The 10,097-nt window shown below is 41.6% G+C and overlaps 1 pseudogene; it reads left to right on the top strand.

Moving 5' to 3' along the window:
* Positions 1-9,402, top strand: part of LOC118239759 — a 74,012-nt pseudogene extending 64,610 nt beyond the window's left edge.
* The last annotated feature ends 695 nt before the right edge of the window (positions 9,403-10,097 follow it).

The raw sequence follows: 10,097 nt of genomic DNA, 5'->3' as shown, positions 1-10,097 counted from the left end.
TGAGAAGGGGAGAAGGGGAGGGGAGAGGAGGACTTGATGGGTCAGGAAGATTGAGTCCGTGGAAGAATAGAGGAGAGCTAGAAAAGAGAAGCTATAATGGATGGAGCCATCATAGGTTTAAAGACAGAAGTGGCACTAGGGAAATGTCCAGAGATCTACAAGTGTGACACCAAGTAACAATCTAAGCAATAGTCAAGAGGTCACCTTAAATGCCCTTTTCTGATAATGAGATCCTTGACTACTTTATATGATATCCTAGAGCATGTTTTATTGAGAGGAAACAGATGTTGTATATCTTCATCAGAAACATAAGTTAGTGGCAATTTCTAGGATCAATACAGTTATAGTTGCCAGGATAATATGAAAATTGCAAGTCATACAGGGTAAACAAGATTAATGTCTAAGAACATTTTTTCTTAAGCTTACATACTTCATTTCTAAGAAATCATATAGAGAAATACAAATTAGCTTTAATGTATCACTGCCTGATTGAGTGCATCAGTTAATCAGGAAGTGGAAGGTACATTGAGTCACAGGAGTCATGGGCTTTAGCCTGAATATCCTATGGCACATGTCGCTCAAGGCAAGTAGGTCAGGCCAACTGCATGGTGCCCTACAGAGACTTTTACCCACTAAAATTCTGACACCACCAGGGTTGGCCATTATTCTGACATTCCCTTCTTTCATGTCCTAAAACAATAGCCAATTAAGGACAATGTAGACCATTTAGAGCTTTTACCATCTGAAGTCTTGATACTATCAACTTCTTCCAAAAGTCAAGAATCCCATATCCATTAGAGCAAGAAATAACTTTTGAAGTAACACTTTATATTCCAACATCCTTCACTGTTGCTATGATTAAATTATCTAAGTAAAAGCTACTCCTGTAATGAAATAATTTTGTTGTTAGCCCTAGGTGAGTGTCCATATTTTGGGGACCTCATGAGAAAAAAACACATGTTAGGCACTGAAAATAAAACATGTGGAACCATTGTTTGTTGATCTTTTTGTCTTTTGGTTTGCCAGTCTCTTGTATTCAGCTAGGTCTCTTATGCAGCCCAGGCCCACTTGCTCAGAGACATTGCCAAATCAGTGGAAGTCTTCTTCCCACATCAACCTTGAGTCTACACAATCTTTTTCAGGTAGAAATCAGACATTGCATTCTAAGAACACACTAAATGGATGTTTATTCAGATGACCCTAGGAGTTGTCATGTTGACATCAGAGAGTAAATAGGAGACAGAGACAATAATATATGAGAAGGTCTTAAAATCCAAAGCCAATGTATCAATTACATAAATCACTTAAGCAGCAAAGACTCAAATACTAACATGGCAACAAATGGAAAAACCAGTATCCAAGTAAATGGGAAGACGCAAGCATCTAAGATAAAGAAGAAAAAAGTACCATCTCCACAGCAACTTCCCCAAAAAACAAACCTTCAGGAACTGATAACATAAGAAATTTTACCAAAACAAATTGGTGAAGGTCCAACATTTTTAAGGAAGTGAATATAACAAGGTTACCATTATAGATTACAGAAAATCAGTACACAGATTCACATAATATGATGTCTATACAGGCACAAAGTTACAACAATCAAAAAGATGTAAAATGTTTTTGAAAAAATGAAAGGGTTAGTAAGAAAAAGCCAAGAAATAAGGCAGCAGAAATAGTCAACTTTAGTCAAAAGACCAAAGAAAACTTAGGAAAAGGGTGATCATGACCAATGTTACCCCACTCCCTATAATTCTATTCATATAAAAATTAAATAAACACAGACTTTCCAACTTTCACAAAATTGCCTCAATGAGACCATTGAACTTTTGTTTCTCACCCTCAAGCTACTGATATTTCTTCCAAAACCATAAGCACCATGCTCTACAGTTCTCTCCACAGTGGAAGTGATCTCTTGCTATGGACAAGCAGCTCTTTGTAATTCCCTTTGATTCAGGTAAATACAGTGCCACTCATGCTCAATCAAAAAATAACATAAAAATAATTTATAGCTGGCCATTGGTGGCCCACACCTTTAATCCCAGAATTCAAGAGGCAGAGGCAGGCAGATCTCTGGAAGTTTGAGGCCAGTCTTGTCTACAGAGTGGGGTGCCAGAATATGCTCCAAAGCTACACACAGAAACACTATCTTGGAAAAAATTAATAAAATATATGAAGTTTTGCTGGGTCGTGGTGGTGCACGTGTTTGATCCCAGCACTCAGGAAGCAGGGACAGGTGAATTTCTGTAAGTTTGAGACCCATCGGTTCTAGAAGAGCTAGTTCCAGGACAACCTCCAAAGCAACAGAGAATCCCTGTCTTGAAAAACCAATACAAAAAAAGAAAGAAAACGAAAAAGAATTTAAAGACAGCTACACCAATGGAATTGAATTGAAAACCATGATATTCACACACATACCTATAAACACATGATTTTGGCCAATGAAGCTAAAGTTATACAATGGAAAAAATAAAGTATCTTCATCAAATTACATTGGCATAACTGGGTGCTGATGTGTAGGTCCATGTCTATTGCTATGTAGACAACTTAACTACAAAGGGATCAAAGACCTCAACATAAACCCAGCCATACTGAACTTATTAGAAGGGGAAGTGGGAGATAGCCTTGAAAAATTTGTACAGTATTAGACTGCTTCCTGAACAAAACACCAGCAGCACAGACACTGAGATTGACAAATAATTAATATGACCTCCTGAAACTGGAACCTTCCATAAGGCAATAGACAGAGTCAGCAAGGGAAAATGGCAGCACACAGAATGGGAAATGATATTTACTGACTGCATGTTTGCCAGAGGGCTGATTTCCAAAATATAGAAATAATTCAAGAAGTTTGTCACCAAAATGTCAAAAAAATCCAATTAAAAAGTTCGGTATAAAATTAAATAAGGAATACTCAATAGAGAAATCTAAAATGGCAGAAAAAAATTAAGAAAGTGCTCAATAGCATTACACAGCAGGAAAATGCAAATCAAAAAAATGCTGAAATACCATATTGCTCTTGTAGGCATATAGCCAAAAGAAACACATTCATACAAAAAGGAGATATGTTCTACTATGTACATACCAAGATTATTTGTAATAACCAGAAAGTAGAAGGAACCTAAGTGACCCTAAACTGAATAATGGATAAACTAAATATGATACATTTACCCAATGGAGTACTACTACAACAGAAAAAATAATCGAATCTTAAAATTAACAGTGAAATGGATGGAAGTAGAAGAAAGTATTCTGAGTGAGGCAACCCAGTTTAAAATAAGAAAACAAGGTATGTATTCACTTGTGTATGGATTTTAGACATGTAACAAAGGATTACCAACTTACAATCCACACTGGCAGAGAAACGCAAAAACAGGGAGAATTCTAAGAGAGATATACATGGTCCCCCAGAGAAGGGGAAAGGGACAAGGACTCCTGAGCTTATTGGGAGCATGGGGGGAGGTGAGAGGGAGTTAGGAAAATGAGAAAAGGAGAAGGGGAGAGGAGTAATTCAGGAAGCAGAAAGGAATCAGGGGGAAGAATAGAGGAGAGGAAGAAAAGAGAAACTATAACAGACACAGCAATTATAGGTGTAAAGAGAAACTGGCACTAGGGAAATGTCCAGTGATCTAAAGATGACACCAACTAACAATATAAGCAACAGATAAGAGTTTACCTTAAATGCCCTTCTCTGATAATGCGATCGATGACTACAATATTTGCTACCCTAAAGCCTTCATCCAGTAGCTGATGGAAGCAGAAGCAGACACCTAGAGTTAAACACTGAGCCACTCCAGGACTCTATTTCAGATATGGGAAAGTGATGACCAAAGGGGTCTATACAAGACTGGAAAAATCCACAGAAACAGCTGACCTGAACTAGGGGGAGTTCATGGACCAGAGACAGATAATTGGGAAATCAGCATTGGACTGATCCAGGACCCTGAACATGGGGGTCACTTAGGAGGCCTGCACAATATATGGGGCCTGTTGTAGTGGATTAGAATTTATCCCTATCATACAAATGGATTTTGGGAGTCCATTCCACATAAAGCAACACTCTATCATCTTAGAAACTCTGGGCTGGTTCTAGGCCATGCTCCAAATGATATGTCAGACTTTGAAAATTACTCATGGAGGCATCATATTCCCTGGGGAGCAGAAAGTGGGTGGAACAGGTGGTCAGTGAGTGTCAGGGGAAGAGGGGGGAGGAACTTGTGATTAGCATCTAAAACAAGCTAGTTTCTAATTTAAATTAAAAAAGGGAAAAATGCTCCCAATTTCCATGGCCTTTGGAATATACCATGGAATCTGCCCAATCTACCTGCACAGCACCAGGCACACTTGAGGAATCTCTGCACATCAGGAACTCCTTTTCTACCCTGGAAGTAAACTTCACTGAATGACATCATTGTGATTAGCTGAACCAACAATTTACAAGCATTCTTGTCATATATACATGAAAGATGATGCACATCACAATTTTTCTACAAGTTCCTAAACTATTTGCAATATTTTCAATACAATTCTAAAAAGGAATATAATATTCAGAACTTCCAGAAAGCAGACCTTCACTTTTCTTAACTGTCTTTCTAATGCTGCCTAAAGCACTGACCATATGTGAACACTGGACAGTGATACTGCAAGAATTATACCCCTCCATGCTAGGAATGCAGAGTTTCCTATTACCCATGAATTCCACACTGGGAGGCATAGAGGACAAAGGCCATTGCCCATGTCAACATATGTACCAACAGAACTACACACTGGCTCATGTTCTGTTCAACTTCCAACAGAATTGAAAGCTTACTGGGTGGTGGCGTGGTGGCATATGCCTTTAATAACTGCACAAGTGAGGCTGATGCAGTAAGATCTCTTGAGTTCAAAACCAGAATGCTCTAGAGTGTGAGTCCCACTAGACATGACTGTTAAACAGTGAAACCCTGTCTGGAAAAACAAGCAGCCAATAAATAACTAAGTAAACAAATGAAATGATACCTCACCAGACCTCCTATGAACACCATATACTCACTATGGTATGGTCTTACTTACAACTCATTTCAGCCAAGGTAGAAGAAACCATGGCAAGAACCCACAAATTACCTGACACTAGTAACCTGACTGCTAACACCTGCCACCCCAAGAAAACCCGCAATGGCTAAGGTCAACCTGGTTAGGACTCATATTACCAGCTTCCCTACTGGGTAATCAGAGATCAAATGATTCACCCAGCACAGTCCTTCCAGATCTGCCCTTAGACCAGGGTATACAGAGCCCTAGTCTAAAAAGTTTGTATTTTGGTAGCAACTCCTCCTCTCTCATATAGTACACCCTGTTCCTCATCCAAAGCACAGGGTCCTTTGTGTGAACATTCCATTACACACTTAATGTCCTGTGCAAGAGACCCATTGCCTCAGAGCTGGGAAACCCTGATAGCAAACACAGGTTACATCCACACAGTAACTATTGTTTCTGTGTAACTGAGTTAAAGAAAAACAGGCCACAGAATAGAAAAAATGGAGTATTATTGATATTGCTTGGAGGCAGAAAAGGCAAGGTGAACATGATGCATTTAAAATGTCAAAAATTATTTTGAAAATGTGAAAAACATTTTATGACCGTGTGTTCCAGAGACTAGAGATTAGTATTAGATCAGAAGAAAAGTTTCTCATACCCTACCTATAAAGGTGAACACCATAAATCAGAAATATTCCAGTCTTTAGAAGTGGATACTAGTAGTTAAGTAAAATACAATCGCACAACACAGCCTGGATATTCCTTAAGTAAATTCTTAAGTACAGCATTGACCTGAAACAACAGGTTATTCTTCAGGGACAGTGTCCTGAGGTGAAGGTCATGGGGATATGAAAGATAGCACAAGTAGAAGGTAGCAAAGATAAATGCTAGGTTTGTGAGGTATTGCAGATGATATGCCCCAGACTAACTAAGCTTCTAGACAAGAATAGCATCCTGTACACCACATAAATTGAGTGAGAGTTTGGAAGTATATGGGGGAATCATATGAAGCCATCAAAATATCATATAATTGGAGAAATTCTGGTAGAGAGATTACTCAAACATTTCCACACAACAGAAACAAAGTATCTCAAGAACATTACTGACTTAGGACACAGTGGCCTTAGGACAGAAAACAATAGCTCCATATGCTAGGAAGAGTTTGGTTCTCAGGATTTGAAGAGACACTTCCAGATCATTCCTGGAACCAGATCATTAAAAGCTATATCAAAAATATTGCAGATTTTAGAAAGGAGCTCTGTTGATTATCAAAACATCAGGCTCCAATGAAAGCTCTCAAGAACAAACCCCAAGCTGTTACTGAGTCCACCCAAGCTAAGGGCTTAAATGAAAGCCTTGCTTGATGAGGTGAGCTCTTAACACAACTGTGTTTTATTCACAAATAATTCTTACCTGGTGTCATATTACCCACCTGACAAAACTGTATTTATTCTCAAGAAAAAAAAAACTAGAATTTTATGAAACCGGGATTTAAGTTTTTTGTGACCCTGTAATGCCTTCTTGTCCAGCTGTTAGAGGCCTGTTCTTCCATATGGTGATGGGCCTGGTGGCTTGTGGTAAATCAGGGGTAGATACTTTGTAATCATTTGGAGCCAAATGCCTGGAAAATCCTGATAAACAAATGGTTATCCTAGCATTCAAACAAGTTTGGTTAGAATGTACTTATCTTTGGGTGTTTCTGAGGCAGAACTCCCACATCTCAATTCTGTTTTGGGAGATATTCTAATTCCTAAGTATCGGTAAATCCTTTATATCAACTCTCCTACATTATGGCATAATAGAATGCTCCTACCCTACACTTGAGATACCGATGGACAATCTGCACAAAATTAATAATGAATGGAGATTACATGTAAATGTTAAATGCAGAGTGTTGAATGTCAAGAAAATACTGGAAAAACTAGGCATCTTGGAGATAAGCAAGCTGCTTTCCATAGATTCTACAAGAATTTTGCAGTTGTGCCGGGTGTTGGTGGCAAACACCATTAATCCCAGCACTTGGAAGGCAGAGACAGGTGGATCTCTGTGAGTTCAAGGCCAGGCTGGTCAACAGAGTGAGTGCCAGGATGGGCTCCAAAGCTACACACAGAAACCTCCAAAAATCCAAAAAGAAAAAAAGGATCTTTCAGTTGACTATAAACCTGCTCCTATATTCATCTCCCTGCTCATGATACTCTGATAAAATTAAGCCTGCAGAACAAAATTAGTGAGAGAACTCCCCCTAGGTCAAACAATTTACATGGGCCACATTGGATTTCCCAAGACAGGGAATCTGGCCTCCCGCTCCCCACAGATACAAGGAGGACTCAACATACTGTCTGCCACACCTCAGCATCTGATCCTCCCTTCTGCACACAGCATCCCCTAGCTCACCATTTTGTGGTTTTCCAGATCACTGAAGCTCTCAGGTCAGCTCCTGTAGCAGCAACTGCACCACAGCAAACAAAACCGCTGTCTCCTCTTCAAAGTCAAGCCTGGTGAGCAGAAGAGCCCTGAACCTCTTCTGACTGGCACTTCTCCTGGAGGGCCTGATTGGATAGTGAGGCTTGAGTGACAAGAGCGCCTCCCATAGGGTTAGAGTGTGCTTAAAGACACAGTATTGTGGTTCCTGGCCATGCCTCCCACACAAGAAAAATCCTTTTGTAGATCAGCAACAATATTCATTTTAATAGCACCGGCCCCAGGCTAATTTGCAGTCCCTGAAACCTTCCTGGTCTCCATAGGAACTTCCCCTTGTCCTCCAGAATATAATTCAAAAGTTTCTACACACCAAAGAACCTCCCTGACGATGCAGCAAACCAAATGGTACCAAGTCAAAATGAATTAGGAAAAGCTCACGTGGGAGACACAGCGTGGGGATGGAGCAGATCGCTCCACAGCCTCCCTTTCCTCATTACACTGCCCCCTCCCTCCCCTGCCCTCCCTTCATCCCCTGCCCTCCATCCCCTCCCTCCCGTGTCTTCCACCCGACTAAAAAAATCACAAGAGTCCTACCAGTATCCTAAGTGTTCTAAACTCGCGGGAAAGAAGCCCAGAGGCGAGCAGGCGGAAGAGTGGTTGCTTGGGAGCGCAGGGCACACTGGGAAATGTAGTCCTGGGCGAGCTCTCTGCAGGGAGCGGGAAAACTTCTCTAAGAACTGCTGACTCCCCAGGCTGGATTTGCAAGTGAATGAACAAGTGAGTCAGTGAATCAGTGACTCAGAGAGCTGAGCCTTCCAGGGAATTGAATGCAGGCGGCAGCCAGGTGACAGCAGTCAAGTCAGTGATGTAGTTTACAAAGGGCAGGCTGGCGAGCAAGGTGGGGCAAGAATGGTGATGGATGGGGGTGTTTATTCATGATCTCGCCCGCACCTGCATGCTTGCTCTGGCCTGGGAGTCCATGAATAAGAAATCAAAGGAACGAACGAATGAATAAATAAATTAATAAACGATGTAGACATGCAACCACTGATGGCCTTTGATTTGTCAGAAAGGAGCTTGCCTCTCTGGGAATGTATCTTGGGATTGGCTAATTATGGCTCTGGCCATGGATTGGCAGCCTCATGAAGCAGCCACTCTCTGTCAAAGTCAGATTCTGGGGCAAGGGAAGGTAACCTGGAGAAGAGCAAAGAAGGTTAATTCCAGGGCAAGGAAGGAACCTGAGGATTAGAGAGGCCCCTAGACCAAGAAAGGTTCCCTCAGAAGAACGCACAAACCCAGGAGATGGCTGGTGTGTAGTGACAGGCAGGTGCTTGGGAGAAACCACTGGGGAGGGAGAAGGTGGGAAGTCAGAAGAAGGAACAAGGCCAGGTTGCCCAGGACCTTGGGAGAGGGAGAATCCAGGATATCAACAATTATTATTAGGCAGTAATACATTTTCTGTGTGATATTATTTCCTGTGTTACTTACAAAATATTTGAGTTATTAAGGACACTGATTGTAACTGTGGTGTCACAGGCCTTTAGATCCAGCACTCAGGAGAAACAGGCAGTTCCCTATGGTTTAGGCCAGCTGGTCTACAAAATATACTCCAGGACATCTTGGGATTCACAGAGTAACCCTGTCTTGAAAAGCTAACAAAAGACGACTGTAACAAACATGTTTTACTTATCTCTCAAAGATATAAATTAAACATCTTGTGTGTCCTTATTTTTCTCCTATGTTCCTTAGGTTTTCTACAGCAATTTTCAGAACCTGCTCATCATCCCTGTCACTGGGGCAGAAGCAGGACACAAGGGCAGGTGGGAACAAGCAGAGCAAGCAGATCATGAGCACGGAGAAGCCTGGGGTGGGAACTGGGTACCTGGCACCTCACACCTTGCAGGACACAGGCCCCCTGAAAGTGGCTGGGTCATTAAGCTGCCAATCCATGGCCAGAGCCATAACTAACCATCCCCACGATGCATTCGCAGAGAGCCAAGCTCTGAACTACAGGTCTCAGCATCCACCCTGGCAGAGTCCAGGTGGTGTTGCTAAATGATTGCACCTGGAACACATATCCAGGATGGGTAAAGCTGCCAGCACTATCAGTGCTCATGAAAACATCCAAATATCTGACAATTTACCCCATGCCAAGAACTAAGCTGAGAACGTGTGATCCCGTGTAACCCCCATGCTCAGCAAAAGAATGTCACACATAGGCAGTAGATTCCAAGTACGTCCAGGTACAGCTGCCCATAATCCTATTTTCATTTCCCCTCACCACACCCAGAGACATCTATCCTGCTGCATTGAAATGAGATGAGGAAATAAGGGGGCTTCCCCCCAGACCCAGCACAGACTTCCTGTTCCTCCCTGAGCTCCTTGCCCTCTCCATTGCATCCAATCCAGAGGAGTCCGGCCCTCAAGCGGCAAGAGAGGTGTTTCCCTTTTGTTGTTGTTTCTGGTTGATTTTACAACTTCCTTGGACCAGCCACCCAATCTCTCCTGCCCTAAAAACAAACCCCTCTGGAGGCACCTCGCATTTCCAATTTCTTTCTACCAGTTCTTTCTAGAACACACTCCCAGCCACTGCTCTGAGACACTTTATCAAAGTCCTCCTTTTGAAGGACCAAAAATTAAAATTAATAATTTTTTTAAAACTT

This window comes from Cricetulus griseus, unplaced genomic scaffold (genome assembly GCF_003668045.3).
Source record: "Cricetulus griseus strain 17A/GY unplaced genomic scaffold, alternate assembly CriGri-PICRH-1.0 unplaced_scaffold_1, whole genome shotgun sequence".
NCBI lineage: Eukaryota > Metazoa > Chordata > Mammalia > Rodentia > Cricetidae > Cricetulus > Cricetulus griseus.
The sequence above is the reverse complement of the archived record's forward strand: the minus strand, read 5'-3'. Positions and strand labels throughout refer to the sequence as shown.